Source organism: Vicugna pacos, chromosome 5 (genome assembly GCF_048564905.1).
Source record: "Vicugna pacos chromosome 5, VicPac4, whole genome shotgun sequence".
NCBI lineage: Eukaryota > Metazoa > Chordata > Mammalia > Artiodactyla > Camelidae > Vicugna > Vicugna pacos.
The window spans coordinates 28,040,016-28,057,637 of record NC_132991.1 but is presented as its reverse complement, the minus strand read 5'-3'; the positions used below and the strand labels follow the sequence as shown (position 1 = coordinate 28,057,637).

Here is a 17,622-nt window from a genome sequence, read left to right as displayed (position 1 = left end):
CAGAGAAGAGATGTAGTGGCTATCTTTCAAGTGGCTGATCTCAGTCCCCTCATTTTACAGCACCAACTATCTGTCATTTGGGCAGGAAAAGTCTTCAGGGAAACGTGGAACTGGCTCTTTCACACTAGCATTTTATGGTACTTCAAAAATCAATTACAGATTGAACCTCAAAGTACAGTTTTCTCCATTTCTGATATGCTTTGCTGGATTCTGCTGAGCTAAGTGGAAATACTTCAGTTCTGGAATGTCAGAGGAACAATGAAAAATGAAACCTACCAGCCGTTCCCTCCAACAGGGAGGACCCCTCAGTAACTGCAGTAAAATTTCGTGCAACTCTAAACCCAGGGCCTTCAGAGACTCAGCAGCAGTTTGACACACAAGGAGAATGGGAGACCCACGTTCCAGTTCCAGCAACGTGACCGCGGACATCCAGTGCCCATCCTTAGCATATAAAGATGAGGAATAAGCTACTGCAAACACATTTTTTGGATAAAATTTCCAAGATTCTGGTGACACAGAGTATGTTGGAAAGAAAACAGGATCAAGAACAAGGAGCAAATAATAATATCCTTCATGCAAACACACTGCTGCCCTGAATCCTCTCAAGAGCTCTATGAGGCAGGATTCAGTAGCCTCATTCTACTGATGAAGAAACAGAGACTTGGAAGCATTGAGGAGGTGGCCCAAGGTCACACTTAATCAGTTAGCAGAGTAGAGATTCAAACCCACGTCTGTCTTATTCCAAAGTCCACTGCACCTGCTACGTGGTTCACAAAAAAAGTTGTGAGGTTGTGTGCACATGACTTTCCTTCTTTGGCCCTTAAGCCTAATTTAGTAAGCTCTGCCCTGGAGGGGCCTGAAAGGTGTACCTCAAGCATATTAAGTATGGGGAGGGGTCCGTGAGGAAGCAAGGAAGAAATGTTTCCCCATGCTCTTCCTTCACTTCCAGAACAGTTCAACTATTAGTTATTTATATACTGATCCTCTTTTAAAAATGTTTTAATAAAGTGTAGTTGATTTACAATGTCAGTTTCAGGTATATAGCAAAGTGATTCAGTTATACATATACATACATATATTTTTTATTTTCAGATTCTTTTCCATTATATGTTATTACAAGAAATTGAATATAGTTCCCTGTGCTATACAGTAGGCCCTTATTGTTTATCTATTTTATATACATTAACGTATGTCTGTTATATATTGATCTTCTTAATGAGATTTTTGTTTTTAATGGTACCACTGCTCGAAAAAAGGAAGGAAGGGAGGCAGGGAGAAAGGAAGCAACAAAGAAAGGAAGAGGAAGGAAGAAAAGAAATTGAAAACTACTGAGTGACTTTTTTATTCCATTTTTTAGGATTCTTGAGCACTCTTTAAAGTGACAAATCTAGAAGAGATTTCATATTTGTAAACTATTTTATAAACAACTTCATAAATCAGGTTGCACTCATCAACTTTCATGCTGCAATAACAAAAATCCCCAAATCTCAACGGCTTATAGCAACTAATGTTTCTCACTCATATTACTTGTCCTATGCGAATTGACAATGGTTATGCTCCATGGTGTCTTCATTTCAGCACCCCAACTGAAGGATAAGCTCCTATCCAGGACATACAGTTTTATGCCAGAGAAAAAGGACCAATGGTAAACCCATGAGATACCATTTCAAGCATCTGTGCAGCAATGGATTATGCTAATCACAAATAAAGACTCATTTCACTGACTTAAACAAGTCACATACCCAAGCTTGATGGCCAAACACAGAGAGAAAGTATCTTCTTACATGCAGTGACAGCCAATAATGAGGAACAACATAATTTTTCTTACATGTTTTACCTTACATGATTTACTTTACCCTCAAGTCACAAAATTTTGTTTCTGTCCCTTCCATGAACAAAATATAGTTTCCCTATCTCCAAGAAACAGATGACAAAGTCCACTCCAATCCAATCATAGCAATAAGTTCACTGTCCAAAATGTTATATTATCTATACTAGGGCAAAATGGGGGTCCTTTTGATCCAGAGACTATGCAGTTAAAACAAGTCCCCTGGCCTTCCTGTCACACATACACAACAGCTGAATAAAGGATGAGATAACCACAGTAAATGGTCCCGTTAAGAAAGGGGAAGATGAGAGACACACAACAGTCGCTGGACTATAGCAATTCAGCAAAGTTGTTTGTTTTATTTTGTTTCATTTTGTTTGGAATTGAAGTTCAGTTGATTTACCATATTATATAAGTTTCAAGTGTACAGCATAATGATTCAGTATTTTTTACAGAATATATGCCATGAAAATTATTACATAATAATGGCTATATTTCCCTGTCTGTACAATGTATCTTTGTTGTGTATGTATTTTATACCTAGTAGCTTCCATCTCTTGTTTCTCTACCCCTATTTTGCCCCTCTCTTCTTCCCTGTCCCCTGTGGTAACCACCAGTTTGTTTTCTATATCTGTGAGTCTGTTTCTGTTTTGCTATATACATTCAATGTATTATTTTTTAGATTCCACCTATATGTGATATTGTACGGTATTTGTCTTCCTCTGACTTATTTCACTAAGCATAATATTCTCTAGGTTCATCCATATTGATGAAAATGGCAGATATTCATTCTTTTTATAACTGAGTAATATTCCACCATGTGTGTCTGTATATACGTGTATATATGTACCACACCACACACACATCTTCATTATCCATTCACCTGTTGATGAACACTTGGGTTGCTTCCACATCTTGGCAATCATGCTACTTGTAAATTGTGCTGCTATGAACATTGAGGTGCATGTGTCTTCTCAAATTAGTGTTTTCATTTTTCCAGATATATACCCAGGAGTGGAATTGCTGGATCATATGGTACTTTTCTTTTTAGTTTTTTGAGGAACCTCCATTCTGTTTTCCATAGTGGCTGCACCAATTTACATTCCCACCAACAGTGTACTAGGGTTTCCTTTTCTCCACATCCTCACCAACATTTGTTATTTGTAGACTTTTTGGTGATAGTCATTCTGACAGGTGTGAGGTGATATTTCATTGTGATTTTGATGTGCATTTCTTTAATAATTAGTGATGCTGAGCATATTTTCATGTGCCTATTGGCCATCTGTATGTCTTTTTGGAAAAATGTCTATTCGGGTCTTCTGCCCATTTTTTAAATTAGGTTGTTTGGTTTTTTTTGGATATTGAGTTGTATGAACTGTTTATATGTTTTGGATATTAACCTCATATTGATTATATCATTTGCAAATATTTTCTACCATTCTGTAGATTGTCTTTTCATTTTGTGGATGTTTTCCTTTGCTGTGCAAAAGCTTTTAAGTTTAATTAGGTCCCATTTGTTTATTTTTGCTTTTATTTCTTTTGCCTTAGGAGACAAATCCAAAAAATGTTGCTACAAAAAAAGAGCAAAGAGTGTTCAAAGAGTGTTCTGTCTATGTTCTCTTCTAGTTTCATGCTTTCAGGTCTTACATTTAGGTCTTTAATCCATTTTGAGCTTATTTTTGTATGTAGTGTGAGGATATGTTCTAATTTTATTCTTTCACATGTAGCTGTCCAGTTTTCCCAGCACTACTTATTAGACTCTTTTCTCGATTGTATATTCTTGCCTCCTTTGTCATAGATTAATTGACTACAGGTGTGTGGGTTGATTTCTGAGCTCTCTATTCTGTTCCATTGACCTATGTGTCTATTTTTATGCCAGCACTATACTGTTTTGATTACCATAGCTTTGTAGTATAGTCTGAAGTCTGGGAGAGTGACACATCCAGGTTTGCTCTTTTTTCTCAAGATTGCTGTGGCAATTCAGGATCTTTTGTGGGGATAGCCATGGTCTCTTATAATCCAGGTTGATGGCTCTTTCAATCGTACAATTCTCTCTAAAACTTAATTGGCTGTTTATCTATTTCATTTCAGGTAGTACCACGTACAAACAGCCATACCTACAACTCTTATGGAGTCATACCTTTCTCATTAGACTTAAAAGTAACAAGCAACTGGGGATGATGATGCAATGTTCCATGCAGAATAAGAAAGAAAAGTCCAGGAAGTCACATGAAAGATAAAGGTACTGCAGTCTCTTTGCAGGTCCACATGAAGTTTAGAATAATTATGAAAGCCTATGTATGTAAACGGTCAAATTTAGATTCTTCAACACTAGACTGATTCTTCTTAGGGTGTGTGTCAGCCTGCGTCCCTTTCTCTGATAACTAACACTGATCCACTGCTTGGTCTCTGTTCCCTTGAATTTCCTTCAAATGCCCTTAATGAGAGGGTGGATGGCTGAGTAAGACTGTCCCCCCTGTTCAAAGTTTATTGGGTCAGGGTTAGACACCTGAACTGAGGAGCTAATCAAATCTTTTTCTGAGAATTTGGTTTGGGACTCAGAGACTCTATCTAATCTCTGCTGGAGATCTGAGCAAGGAGACCATTACCTGGGCTATATTATCCTGGGCACAGAGAAGCTAATAGCTGAGAGATAGACAGGAAGAGATAGAGAGAATAATGAAACATATACATCATTAGAAGCAGAGAGATTTGTCTGCCCTTAGGATCTATGGCATATTCCTTCTCAGAAAATTCATCTTTGCCTGTTATTTTATGTGAGTTTCTATTGCTTGCAAGCAAATAAGCCATCAGACCACCAGTTAAACTTAAAATCAATTTTCTCCAACAAATCCTTCCTGAATTTCTATGAACATGATACGAAGAAAGAATTCCCAAAGAATAACAAGATGAATATGACACAATTACAGGACTTAGGGTATTTAACAGCTTTTAAGAGAGATAAGGACATAAATTCCCATAATGAAGATAATAATAGAACTACATAAAATATTGTGGCAATTCAAAAGAAATCATGATCGTATCTGATTAGAAGAATCAGAATTTTTATGGAAAATATATCAATTGAGATACAGTTAAAGGATGGACAAAATTGGAGAGGCAGAGATGACAGAAAGCTTCAGTTGGAGTAAATGGCATAAGTAAAGGTCTGGACTAAGGAGATCTGGTGGGGTATTTGCCTGGAGCATAGGAAAGATAAGAGGCAGATACTTGGAAAGGTAGCTTGGGATATTGCTACAAAGGATAGTGGATACAACAAATATCCATCAACTTAATTAGGTAGATAATAGAATCTCACAGAAGGAAATATGCAAGCCTTCAGCAGAGTGCATGGTTGGTTTGTATGGGAAAGAAACTATAAACAGAAAAAATCAATAATCTATTGAAAGAAGTCATAATGTATCAGCAGCCTCAGTGTTAGCAGGGAGTGTGTATAGCTGGAAGGACAGACTGGGTAGAAGCTGGAGGGCCATGCATCTGTTTGGATATGAACACAGAGAGGAGAGGAATTTGAAGAGGGAAAAGCTCAATTCCATCAAAGGCAATAAGGACAAGAATGAGATGTTGGAAAGCAAAGGCACTGGGACTTGCTAAATTAAATATGCCAAGTCCTCCAGGTTGAGATAGCTACCTGGTAAGCCATTGGATATCATGAAATCCTAGAATTTTAATCTAAGAGAGTGCTTAGAAATCATTCTGTAAACTCCCTCATTTTCTAGACAAGAAGGTTGAGGTCTCAAGTAATTCTTAGTGCCTTGCCTCAACTGACAAAGCTTATGATCTAGGAAATCTGTTGATAGAGATTTAAGGAGGGAAAATTCAAGGTTGAAGGGTCAACCAAATCTCCAGACTGAGCAAGAAGAATAAAACGCGGCTAGATGATAACTCTCCACGCTGCCAGCAGTGTGGGAAGTGTGTAAATGCTGGTCATTGGCAACATGGCGCGCCTGCTGGGTGCTAAGTACCCCACTAAACACTTTGCAACGCTTCAAAGGGCATGAACAATACAGACGTCATGTGCCCGGGGAAGTGCAGGGCTCTAATTGGGAGGGCAGGCCGGCCCTGTGAGAGCAGCCCTCGCTGAGGGGATCCGACCCAGTGTGCAAACAGAGAGACCGGAAGCTCTCAGGATTAATCAAGGAAGAATCGTTCTAAGTGTTTCTAATGCAAAACACAGACAAAAGGAGAGAATTTACTATGTCTTAACAACAAAACCAAGATTTATAATCTTGTAAATTCTACCAAGGATCTTAATGTCAGAAGTTAGAAGTGACTTGCTTTCTTCATTCAGGGTGGTTAGATTCTGTTTACTGAATTTACATTCAGGAAAGTTGGTGGTATTAAATATGTTCTGGGAATATCTACGAATTTTCAAATTAAAAAATAGGAATCAGTACAATAAATATATATTATCTGTGATCTTTAGGTTTTAGGGGCTGCTAAACTATTTTAATAAGGAGTTTATTTTTAAGGCAGAAATAGAAAAAGGAGCATTAATTGTAATTAATTGTTATTAATATCTATGTATATGTTATTTTAAACTAAAATTTAAATGTATTCCTTTGGAAGATTTGGCTGTGATACATGACTGGTTCATATATATATATATATATATATATATATATATATATATATATATTTATTATCAAAAAGTCTTAAATTACAAATAAAAACTATTTTGAGTAATACAATAGTAGAAGCATCTTTGGAAGATCTGAGACAATTCCTACAATAACATTTAACTTTTCCATCTAGTCTCCTTTGACCCTCATCATATTTGAAAGGACTAAAGAGGACAGATTTAAAAAAAAAAAATTCTCAGCTGTGGCCACACAGGCACTCTTTCTGCATGTTAGTGATTATTTTGACCTATTTATGTGCAAACGAAGAAGGGCCCCATCCAGATGACTTTATTAATTTGGAAATCTTGCTTTCACAGCTGGGATTTCATCTTCTTTATCAGGCAGTATATTCCTATTCCCAAGATTTTAGTAACAAGAGGGAACTTGCCTCCTTTGTAAGGCAGTCCCTCAAAGGTCCACAACGGAAGGCAGGAGGGAAAATGCCTCACAGCATCACCACTGTTAGGCAGCGTGTGGGAAGCCAGGTTTCCCCTCAGGGACAAAGCTTTGCAAGGCGCCCACGTTTTTAAAAGACACACAGATGGTGCTACTTAAGACCTGAATAGGGCATTCTCTGCATTCCACAATGCATTTCTTTCAGAAGCAGCATTTCCAATCCTGTAGGTTATCAGGATGTCAAAAATGTTTGGGCCAGAAACACTTCCATAAACTCTTACACAAAAAGGAAAACACATACAGCAGTTTTTTGATCAAATACATTTTAAGGTAATTTTCTTTCTTTCTTTCTTTCTTTTTTTCCTGATATTAATGACTCATTTTCTACGTGGAGGGTAAAAACCCTATCCTCACAAAAGTTAGTGTCAAAATTTCAAGGGAGGCCTGCCAAATAGATAAGCTTCACCATGAAACATCTTTATCCTCTTGCAGAAAGATTTGTGGCTAGGAATAATGCAATGTCTCCAAGGTCACCTGAAGGAAAAGCTAAGAGGATTCTTTTTTTCTACCAACATAAAAGAAATCACACTGACATATGTCCAAAAAACAGTCAATTCGGTTTATGGAGAAGTAACAAAGAGCGTGGCGGTTGGGTTCTGACTGTAGAACACCGGCACTGTTCTTCCTCCGCTCAGCATACTGATGAGTGCTCACAAATTTGACAATATTAATACAATAAAAAACATGTTTTTAAAATACTTTGCATTACAAAAATTTTTTAAATGGTTTTGAAGCCTGTAAACTGGAACTTAAATCCTGGCTTAGACATGTACCTGATTTAGGATGTTGGGTAATGATTTATATCTGTGAACATCCGAACCCTCATGGAAGTATCTACAGGGCCTGTCAAACAAACAACACACCAACTTTGGGAACTGGGGCCAGAATTTGACTGGATAGAAAGAAGACAGCTCACAGAATCAGCTGTAAATCTGGAGACTCATGTTCGGAAACAAAAAGAAAGCCAGGGAGACCAGGTGTGTAAGGATACACATTGAGCAAAGAGGACTGCCAGGTTAGAGCCCTGTCAGGGTTAGACTCCTGGGCACAGGATGCTAGATGCTAACACCATAATGAATTTCCACCTGGCCCTGCTTCTCTGGGGATGTGTGGTGTACCTGCCAAATTCCTGCCAGAGGCCAGAGATTGGAATCACTTTAGATCACGTACCTCAGGCCAGCTTCTGGAGTTCTGGGAGAAGATACGTCTGATCTTTGTGGCTACCTCAGGAGGAATCTTAGCCCAGTCTTCCAACAAGAAACACACAAGGAGGATTTCTGAAACACAAACACAATACGTTCTTTTTGTAAAATTGTTTATAGGACAAAATTACAAAATAAACCTAAATATCATAATACGTTGTTGAGCGCAACCTGTTTTAATATGAAGGGAAGAAATAAATATTGACTGAGTCTGTCTACGTTGTCAAGAACAATTATAGTTAGGAGACCAGTTGAAGGGAATGATGTGTCATGTATAAATATACATAATTACACATAATTTACTTATACATAAAGTATAATTACATATATATCATAACATAAATCTGAAGTTGGTTGGATGGCATTAATATTTTATCTTTTCTACTTTACTGACAAAAGAGGAGTCAATGTAGTACTACCTGTCATGGACAGAGGATAGGCCCCCCTAGTGTAGAAAAGACATGAGCAGAAGTTGAGAAGGAGGGCTAAGTGTGGAACAAAACAGGAAACTGAAGAAGTCTGATGTACCATGAGACAGGAAGGGGTGCTTTGCAGGACATGGAGCCTGTAAGTGCTCCCTTGGGTGCATGAGTTTCAAAAGCGGAAGGGGAGTGGTTCAGAGCAAGAGGAGGAAAGGGGGCCTGGCCTCGATGATGCTGGGCACTGGAGAAGAGGTCCCTGAAAGGTCAGAGGAGCTTATAGAGCGGAGGCCTGAGTGTGGGGAGGGGGTGGAGTAGGGCCAAAGGTAAGGTCAAAGACCAGCCAAGGCCAGAGAATGTGACAGGGAATTCTTAAAGGGACATCTTGTAAAGAGGGTCCAAACCAGAGAAGGCAATCAGAAAGTACTCGAGATTCTAAAAATCTTATCATGGGACATTCATTCATCATAACTTGGGCAGAGATGCTTCAGAGCAACGTGCTGCCTGACATTCAAGTGTCAGGAACAGGAACTAGGAGGCACCTCTGGGAATTAGATAAGTTAGAAGAAATACTGGTTTTTCTTCAAGTAAATTTCTTAAAAATTTTTATAGAAAAAATTAGAAAAATATGGGACACTCTTATTTTTACTTTTTATTTTGAAATAAGATCAACCTTATAAAGAATCAAAAGACTAGTCCAAAGAACTCTTGTATAACTTCACTTGAATTTACGATTGCTACTATTTTGTCATATTAGCTCTATCTGTCTGTCTATCTATCTATGTATCTAGTTATCTACCTACAATCTTTTCCCTGAACCATGTCACAGCAAGTTGCATCTACCATGAGGACTTTAACAAATATTTCCTTTTACCTGAAAAAGCTCCTCAACCTTTTTTTCTTTTATGATACTGACAGTCTTGAGGATACTGAGTTTTCTCAATTTGGCTTTATCAGTGCTACTCATGATTAGATTCTGTTTGTGCATCTTTGGTGGGACTATGATATAAGCAATCTTCCATCTTCAGCCCATCACATCAGGAGGCACACAAGTTGAATGAGTCCCATTACTGGTCATGTGAACTTTGATCTCTTGGTTAAACTGGTGTCTGTCATAATGAAGTTACTTTCTCTCTTATCAGTAGGTATTTTTGTAAAGAGATAATTTGAGATTATGTTAATGTCCTATTTCCCATCAAACTTTCACACACTAGTTTAAGCACACATCTAAGTCTTGGCTGAATGGTTATTACCACAATGTGTGTGAAATGTTGATTTTCTACCTCCATTATTCCTTTTACATCTCTTATAATTTTACATTTATTATAATTGATGCCCTATTGAAAGGAAGAACTTTCCCTTTTTGTTCATTTATGTACATATGTGTAGGTATATGTATTATCCTTGTACATATTATATGAAAATGTAATTGTTTCTTGAGGTATAACTTTCTTAATTATGGAGACTTGCCGTGTTTTAAATTAACTGACTAAAACAAGACAGATCTGGGGTGTGATCAGGGGACAAAAAATGATGGGTCAGACTGAAGCAAGGGGCATGAGAAGCACCCATCTGCCTAGATCCCCTTCCCGGGGATTAGGAGGCTCTGCCTACAGGGCTGCCATATGCTGGCTATGCCTACAGCTCTAAGCAGAATTTCCATGTGGGTCACACCGCACCTAATGGCTCCAGATGTGGTAAAGAGAAGCCCAAGCACAGAAACAGCACTTTATGTACACCGTTAGGTGAGAAAGTAACATGCTCCTTTAGCCAAGAGTCTTCAGGTGCCGGATGGACCACAGCCAGCACCCGGAGGTGCCATTCACGAGGCGGGTATCTAGAACACTCGTGACTGCCAGAGAAACGACTGAGATGACAACCCAAGGGAAGAAAAACCCAAGTGAAACAAAGGAAAAGTGGCATCTTGACAACAGTCAAAGGTAAAAAAAATAAATAAATGGAGGCAATTGGAGAAGAGAATTCATTTTTAAAAATTAGCAAATGGAGAAGAGAAACAAAAATAAAGTACAAAGTAAGCAATCCTGAAACAGGCTAACAGAAGCCAAGGAGTGAACTCAGTGTAATCCACTGGGGCAGTCAGAGAAGTCGGCAGGCCGTCTCCTCCTGTCAGGACACTTAAGGAAATGAGTCTTGAGGCAGGGGTTAATTCTGTGACCGAGACGCCGGCGTCAGGAGGAGAGCTAGATGCCCTGCCAGTGAGTGCCGGGCGCTTCCAAATCAAATGGGAATCAGGACGTACTTGAAGATTTTTTTAAAATTTATTCCAATATAATATACATACAGGAAAGTATTCACATCATAGATTCACTACTCAGTGAATTTGCATAACTGAGCCCACCTGTGTAAGCGGCCCCCAAACCAAGAAACAGAGTATCAGTGGCACCCCAGCAGCCCTTCCTGTGCCTCTTTCGATCACTACCTCCTTTCCCACTAAGGGTAACACCTTGCAGCAGGGGTAAATTTGCTTTTATATGTACTTTATATAAATGGAATCAGAGTACACATCCTTTTGTGTCTTACTCCTTTTGTACAACAGTCCGTTTGTGAGAGTCACCCAAGGTGCTTGTGCCAATGTAGTTTCTTCATCCTCAGTGCTGTGTAATATTCTATTGCGTGCATATGCCATAATTTATTTACCCATTCTACTGTTAATGGACATTTGGGTAATTTCCAGTTTGTAGTATTATAAATAAATCTTCCCTAAAGATTCTAATACATGCCTTTTCGTGACTGTGCATACATTTCTGCTTACTGTATACCTAAAAATACAATAATTAGGCCATAGCTATGCTTTAGTAGACAATGACAAACAGGGAACATGAATTTCTATTCCCACCAGGCCCTTGCATTTTTAAAACACAAAGGTTAATGACAATAGTTACCAGTGAATTAAGCTGCTTTTCTGGAAGTAAAGAATGGCATTAGGGAGTAGCGTTAATTCATGTGGATTATAATGAAAACATTGATAGGCCAACATGAGGATTAGATGTAAGAAAACAAAGATGAAAAATTCTTAACATCATAAAAGGGATTTCCTTGAATTCACAGATTCTGAAATTCTCATATTTGTGTCTCTATACAAAGCAGTGTAGAAAAAATGGATCTAAGAAATGTTTGGTGTTTGCAAAATGCTTTTTAACAAACCCTGTGATTTATATTATATCACTTAAATTTCTTAATGAATACACACATACATGCAAACATGAGAGAGAGAGAGGCTGAGGTTTAACAAAGTTAAGCAACCTGCCCATGATTAAAAGAAGTAAAAACTGGGAAGTCAAATCTATTAGGACTCTTCATCAAAACTCTGCAGGTCAGTAAGGACACAGTACTTGGCACACTGTTTGCTGGAAGAATTCATTATTGGATTATGATCATATGACTTTGTTCTATTTGTAAAATATGAGATTAAAGTAGCAGTTAATTTTAAGAAATTATTTTATAAAAGCTACATCTGGAGTTTTTCTCTTCCGTCGAGTGGTGTGAAACACCTTGGCTGCCAATAAATTATATTCATTGACCATCTACTCTGTGCCCTAAATTATACTGAAAGCTCTGAGCAACATAATGCAATCTTACAGCACTCTCCCAACCCCAAACCATAACACACAGACCAACCCTTCTGTAACTTAGCTGTGAAAATTAACCATAACCACCAGAAAGGTCAAATGAAAGTGCAGGAGTGTAAAATAAACACTTTACCAAAATAAATGAAAATGTAGAGAATCCTACATGAGACAGCAAGTTCCATGAGGCTCTGGGAAGGTGAGCGCTCTGTGGGTGGTGCGCCCAGGAAAGGACTTACAAAGGAAGTGAAACTGGAATTGGGGCTTGAAGGGTGGATGGCATGAGGGTGAGTCTGAAGACCAAGACCGGGAGAACATTTCAGCCAGAGTGACAATATGACCAAAAGCGGGGAGGTGGAGATGCACACAGCTCTTCAAAGGACCTTGAGGAGGACTCATCTGACTTGAGTAAAGGGTTGAGGCCAGTCTTAAGCAGCAACAGCATAATCCAAAGCGAGGAAAAGATGACAGGCCTTGGAATGTGTGGTATTTTCGTGGCTGTCGCGGTAGATAGCCCAGGCAAGCCTGGGTTTCTCTGAGCATGAGAACCGTGGCAGCACTGCCGGCACACCCACGCCTCCCACCCCTGAAAACTAGTCCTCAAATGTGAAAGTGCATCCCCCAGCTGCTGGGAGGTTGCCGCCAGGGCTGGTTCTCCCAAATCTGGCACATGACAGACACGCAATCACCCTCCTGATCACATGCAGCTCCGGGAGCCTGGCGTGTCACTGAGGGCGGGATGTGCACTCGTCATAAGCATGAGCTGTAGATGTAAAGTAGAAAGACAGATTCATCCGGAAAGATCCTCCTTCTTGGAGGGCAGATCAAGGACGGTCATAATAACCTTTAAGTGGGTCCAGGGGTGTCATGAAGATTTGGAGAAAGAACCATTCCAAGTTGGCAGGGGGCTGAGCCTGAGGGGAAAAGCAGGGGACGCAGAGAACACCCTGTGCGAGCAGAGATCCACCACCCAGGTAAGGCCTGATTATCCACTGTGGGAAGAAGTTCTCTGAGCATTTAGCAGAAGATCCATTCCCAGGTTTAAGCTTACAGAAAGATTCTGCTCTTTGCAGTGAAAAGGAAAAACCACAGTAGCATTTACCAGCACAAACTACTGAGAGTGAAGGTTGTTCTGAATTGCTGAAGTTGGGGAATTTATGTTCCTGCATTGGTTGAACAAGACAATATTTCTCCATATTTTAATAGATTTCTCACATACAGACAGTGTTGCTTTTAAAACAAAGTCTTTGGGGGGAGAAAAAAGGACTTAGAATGTAAATAAGGAGGGGAACACTAACCACAGGATATTTGCTATGCTGAACAAACACAACAAGATCACACAAAACATACCTCCCTGGGACTCATCACATGAAGATATTGATGTTTTAGTTTTGTGGGGGTTTTGGTGGTTGCTTAACACCAGTATATGAATAATGACTTGCAGAAAGTTCAAGTCTCTTTTGTTTGGGAAAAGTGGTTTAACATTCCTATGGGGAATCATATTAAGTCAAGCAAGTCAGACAGAGAAAGATAAATATCATATGATATCACTTATATGTGGAATCTAAAAAGTGATACAAATGAACTTATTTACAAATCAGAAATAGACTCACAGACATGGAAAACAAACTATAGTTACCAAAGGGGGCAGGCGTTAGGGGGAGGGATAAATCAAGAGTTTGGGATTAACATACACACACTACTACATAGAAATAGATAACAAGACCTACTGCAAGCACGGGGAACTATATTCAGTATCTTGTAATAACCTAAAATGGAAAAGAATCTAAAAAAGAATATATATATATATACATGTATATATATGTATAGGTATAACTGAATCACTTTGCTGTACACCTGAAACTAACACAACTTGTAAATCAACTACACTTCAATAAAAAAAAATTCCAGTGGGGAATTTAAATCTTAATATTGCCAAGAATAACCAAAACTTTCCCAGACATCTATAGCCTATGGCTAAAAGTAGGAACCCACTGACATTAATGTTCCAGTGCTGCTCATCACCCCATGTACATACCTGGGGGCTGGCCTTAGAGCTCTCTGTTCCCCCCAGTCCCCTCATGCTCTGTCCCCAGGGTATCTCTCACAAGGTCGCAGGGACAAACCCACACACTGGAGATGCTTGCTGCCTCAAGCTTCCCTGAGGGGCCACTTCAAACATGCCAACATCTCCATGGAAAACATCTTTCCTGCCTGCATGCCATCTCCTGGGGCCACAGAGGCCTATAAACCATGAGGGTGCCAAGTCACACTGGGTTCCCTTGAACCTTCATAGTGGTAAAGGTGAAATGACAGAAAGCCATTCTTCCCAATCATGAACCTCCAGGCAGGACTGTTTGAAGTCCAAGTTTCATAAAATCTTGGGTGAAAAAGTTCCTCTTGGCCTCTGCCTGCAAAAAGCCCAAACATTCATCTCTGTGATGGAAGTAGGAGACAAATATAAATGTCTCCATTTCTTGTTTCTACCCCAGGAATCTGCACTCAAAACTTACTCCCAACAGCACCATCTCCCCACTGTGCATGTTAACTCATGCTGGAGGTTTACAGATCATTAATTTTGCAAGCACAGCCAAACTTTCGTTCCCAGTTTACGTTTAGCCAAATATGCCCCTGCTACTTGAGAATGTGTGAATCTCAGTATCCAAGCCTTAATTATTTTCAGAGTATGCACACAATGTACCACAGAGTAGAAACAAATGTGCTTGCCGTCTATGATACTCCCCACCTTGGGGTATGTGCACGCCATCCATGCTGAGAGCAGAAGCCCATCCGGGGACCTGATAATAGAACCTTCACAAGGTGTAGAACAGTAATTTGAGAGCTCTGAACAGCCTTGAGAGTGACTCAGGAAACCTGGCTCTCATACCTAGTCACTCATTGTTTGGTATCTTGGGCAATATGCCTAAATAGTTGATCTTTTTAATGTTGGTAGATTAGGTATTTTTAGGTTGCTTTCAGTACTAAAATTCTATCATTCTGTTAGTCTAGAGGCTTGATAAGGCTCCCTCAACACTTTAACATTTTTCTGCAGAAGATCAAAATGCTTTCACCGGAAAGGGTTAAAAACACAGTTGTACAAAGATAGAGCATCGATAAACAGAAAGGATGCCAGCATAAAGCTAGTGAAATGGCCTTGGTATCTAACGAGCAATCACCTCTTTAAACATGAACAGCAAGGTCCTGCCAGAAACAGCATCCGCATTTTTGTGCTCTCCTTGCTCACAGATTGTTATCTTTGGATGTTCCTCGGGTGGGTGGTCCCTTGTGCATAATGGACACTGTTGATTCTGCAGTAGGGCTTGACTTAAAATAACCACAGGTTTGGTATTTTCTAGCACTTACTGCAGATTTCCTTTCCTAAACACCTCCCTGTTTAACTTAAGCTCCAAAAGGAAGCTTGAAGTCCTACTGGTAAATCTCCTCCCTTTTTACCAGGAAATCACTGGTTAGCCATTTGAGGAGAATTAAACAAAATATCAAGGCATCAGGGTACTTACACTTTGTTCTCTTAGTTGCAAAGAGCAGATAAGTTCTGGACTTTCTCTGGACCACAAGAAGGATTTTAGATACTGATCTGAGTGTATTAAGATCAGTTTCCAGTCTCCTGAAAATTCAAGTAGACCAAGCTTGGCTGTAGAACAAAATCACCATAAACTTTTTTGTCTTAAATGTACTCTCAAGGTATCAGATAACTGCACTGTGAATGAGAAGTGGCTGCCTCACTCTAAAAACAGGGGTTTGCACACTTCAGGCAAAATTGGCCCAGATTGAGGCTGCCACCTGTTTCTGTAAATAAAGTTTTATTGGAATACAGCCACACCCATTTATTTAGAAATAGTCTGTAGCTAACTTCACACTCAACCAGAGTTGAATAGGTTTGACAGAGGCTATATGTCACACAAAGTCTAAAATAATCACTGCATGTCCCTTTACAGAGAAGACCTGCAGATCTCCACTTAAAAGAATTCCATTTGGGGGTTATAAACAAGTCCAAAGCCTACAGTTTTGAGAACTCTAGTCTCTGAACAACATTCAGTTACACGTATTGTATTCAGAACAGTGTCATCCAAGCTAAGTTTCCTGAAATTCTTGCTAGATATGCAGAATGTTACTAGATTTAACAAAAGAAAAAGAGAGTTGTGGTTAAAAAAATTTGGCAAATGCCAGAATAAACCAAGCGAAATAATTTTCTTTTTGGTAGCCCTTTTCAGTTCATTTAATGTGCTAATATATATGGCAAGTCTACAGGAAAGGGTTAGATGGTAGAGAATTTCTAAAGTCACTTGGCCTTAGCAAGCCTTTTTCATGGGGGCATCTCACAGAATTAATGTTAAGAACATACTGTGGGAAAAATAACTTGTTTAGAGCTGGCAAGTCTGATAATACTGTAGCAGGTCACACCATTTGTGTGTCTACAAAGATGCTTAACTGTGAGAAGAGTAAGTTGGCTGACAGGAGAAAGGTAAGCACCACAGGTTACACAAAGCACTCTGGGTTCACATAAACTGTAACTCTTTGAGAGTAGCAGTTAGCTCTTCACTTAGCATGCATCGGAGACGATGTTATGTTGATGACATTGCTATGACGACAGAGGAGAAAAGAACTCCATACACAAAACTTTCACGCCGGGCAGCAAAATTTTCAGGCCCTTTCTTCACCTCCAAGATTTTAGAAAAGCAGGAAGGCTATGGAACAAGTGTTCAAATCTCAGTTTCCAGTGAATGCAGCTTACTTCTGAGCTGCCAGCACTTAGGTTCTGCAGGCGTCAAGAGGTCTAGGAAAGCCTTATGTGCCCTTTGGGGGATGTTGCAAGAAACAATGGAAAAGTTCCTGAATATCGGGAAATGTTTTCTCAAGATCAAGAGATGTATCGGTATGTGGGAGAGATTCCAAAGCAGCTCTGTTGCTCGAAACATTTCAAATTTGACTGCTAGTGCCAATTTCACAGAAGGGCACACAGTGTTTGAGGCTGCCTAAGGAACACAGAACCAGTGAAACTGTGACTTTGTTTCCGAATTCAGGGTTTTTGTTGTTGTTTTTCTCTTCTTTGTTTTAACCACCAAAGATATTTTTAAAATTCCTACTAACTCTGTCACCTATTTGCCTATTTGTTATTGATAATAAGCCAGGTATTTGTTCACGGTAGTCAAGCAGGACTTGGAAACGAAAGCAGTTACTGCGCAGTCCAAAGGAGATTTGGCAGCCCTAGTGAATGCCTTCCACTCCAGAGAGTGCTAGGAACCTGCATGCTCACTTGCAGGGCGAGAGCTTCCATCTGGCTGATGGATCTGCGGTCACCGAGGTCCAGGTCCAAGAGGGAGAGCCATTCTTACTCAGAGCAGGGGAAGAGGCAGAGTGGTTAAATGGCAGATCACAACTGATCTGACATTGTAAGGTCTCCCAGCACCGCACCTTGTGAACATAAAAAACGTGCACAGACCCCACTCAGGGATCAGTTGTCTAATG

The 17,622-nt window shown here is 39.6% G+C and overlaps 1 long non-coding RNA gene across 1 annotated transcript in view; it reads right to left on the bottom strand.

Annotated features, from left to right (window-relative positions):
• Nucleotides 1–8,108: 8,108 nt before the first annotated feature.
• Nucleotides 8,109–17,622, bottom strand: part of LOC116280641 (uncharacterized) — a 250,894-nt gene continuing 241,380 nt past the window's right edge. Inside the window, exon 3 of the long non-coding RNA XR_012073083.1 lies at nucleotides 8,109–8,204. This is a non-coding gene — a long non-coding RNA (uncharacterized lncRNA). The remainder of the gene's footprint in view (nucleotides 8,205–17,622) is intronic.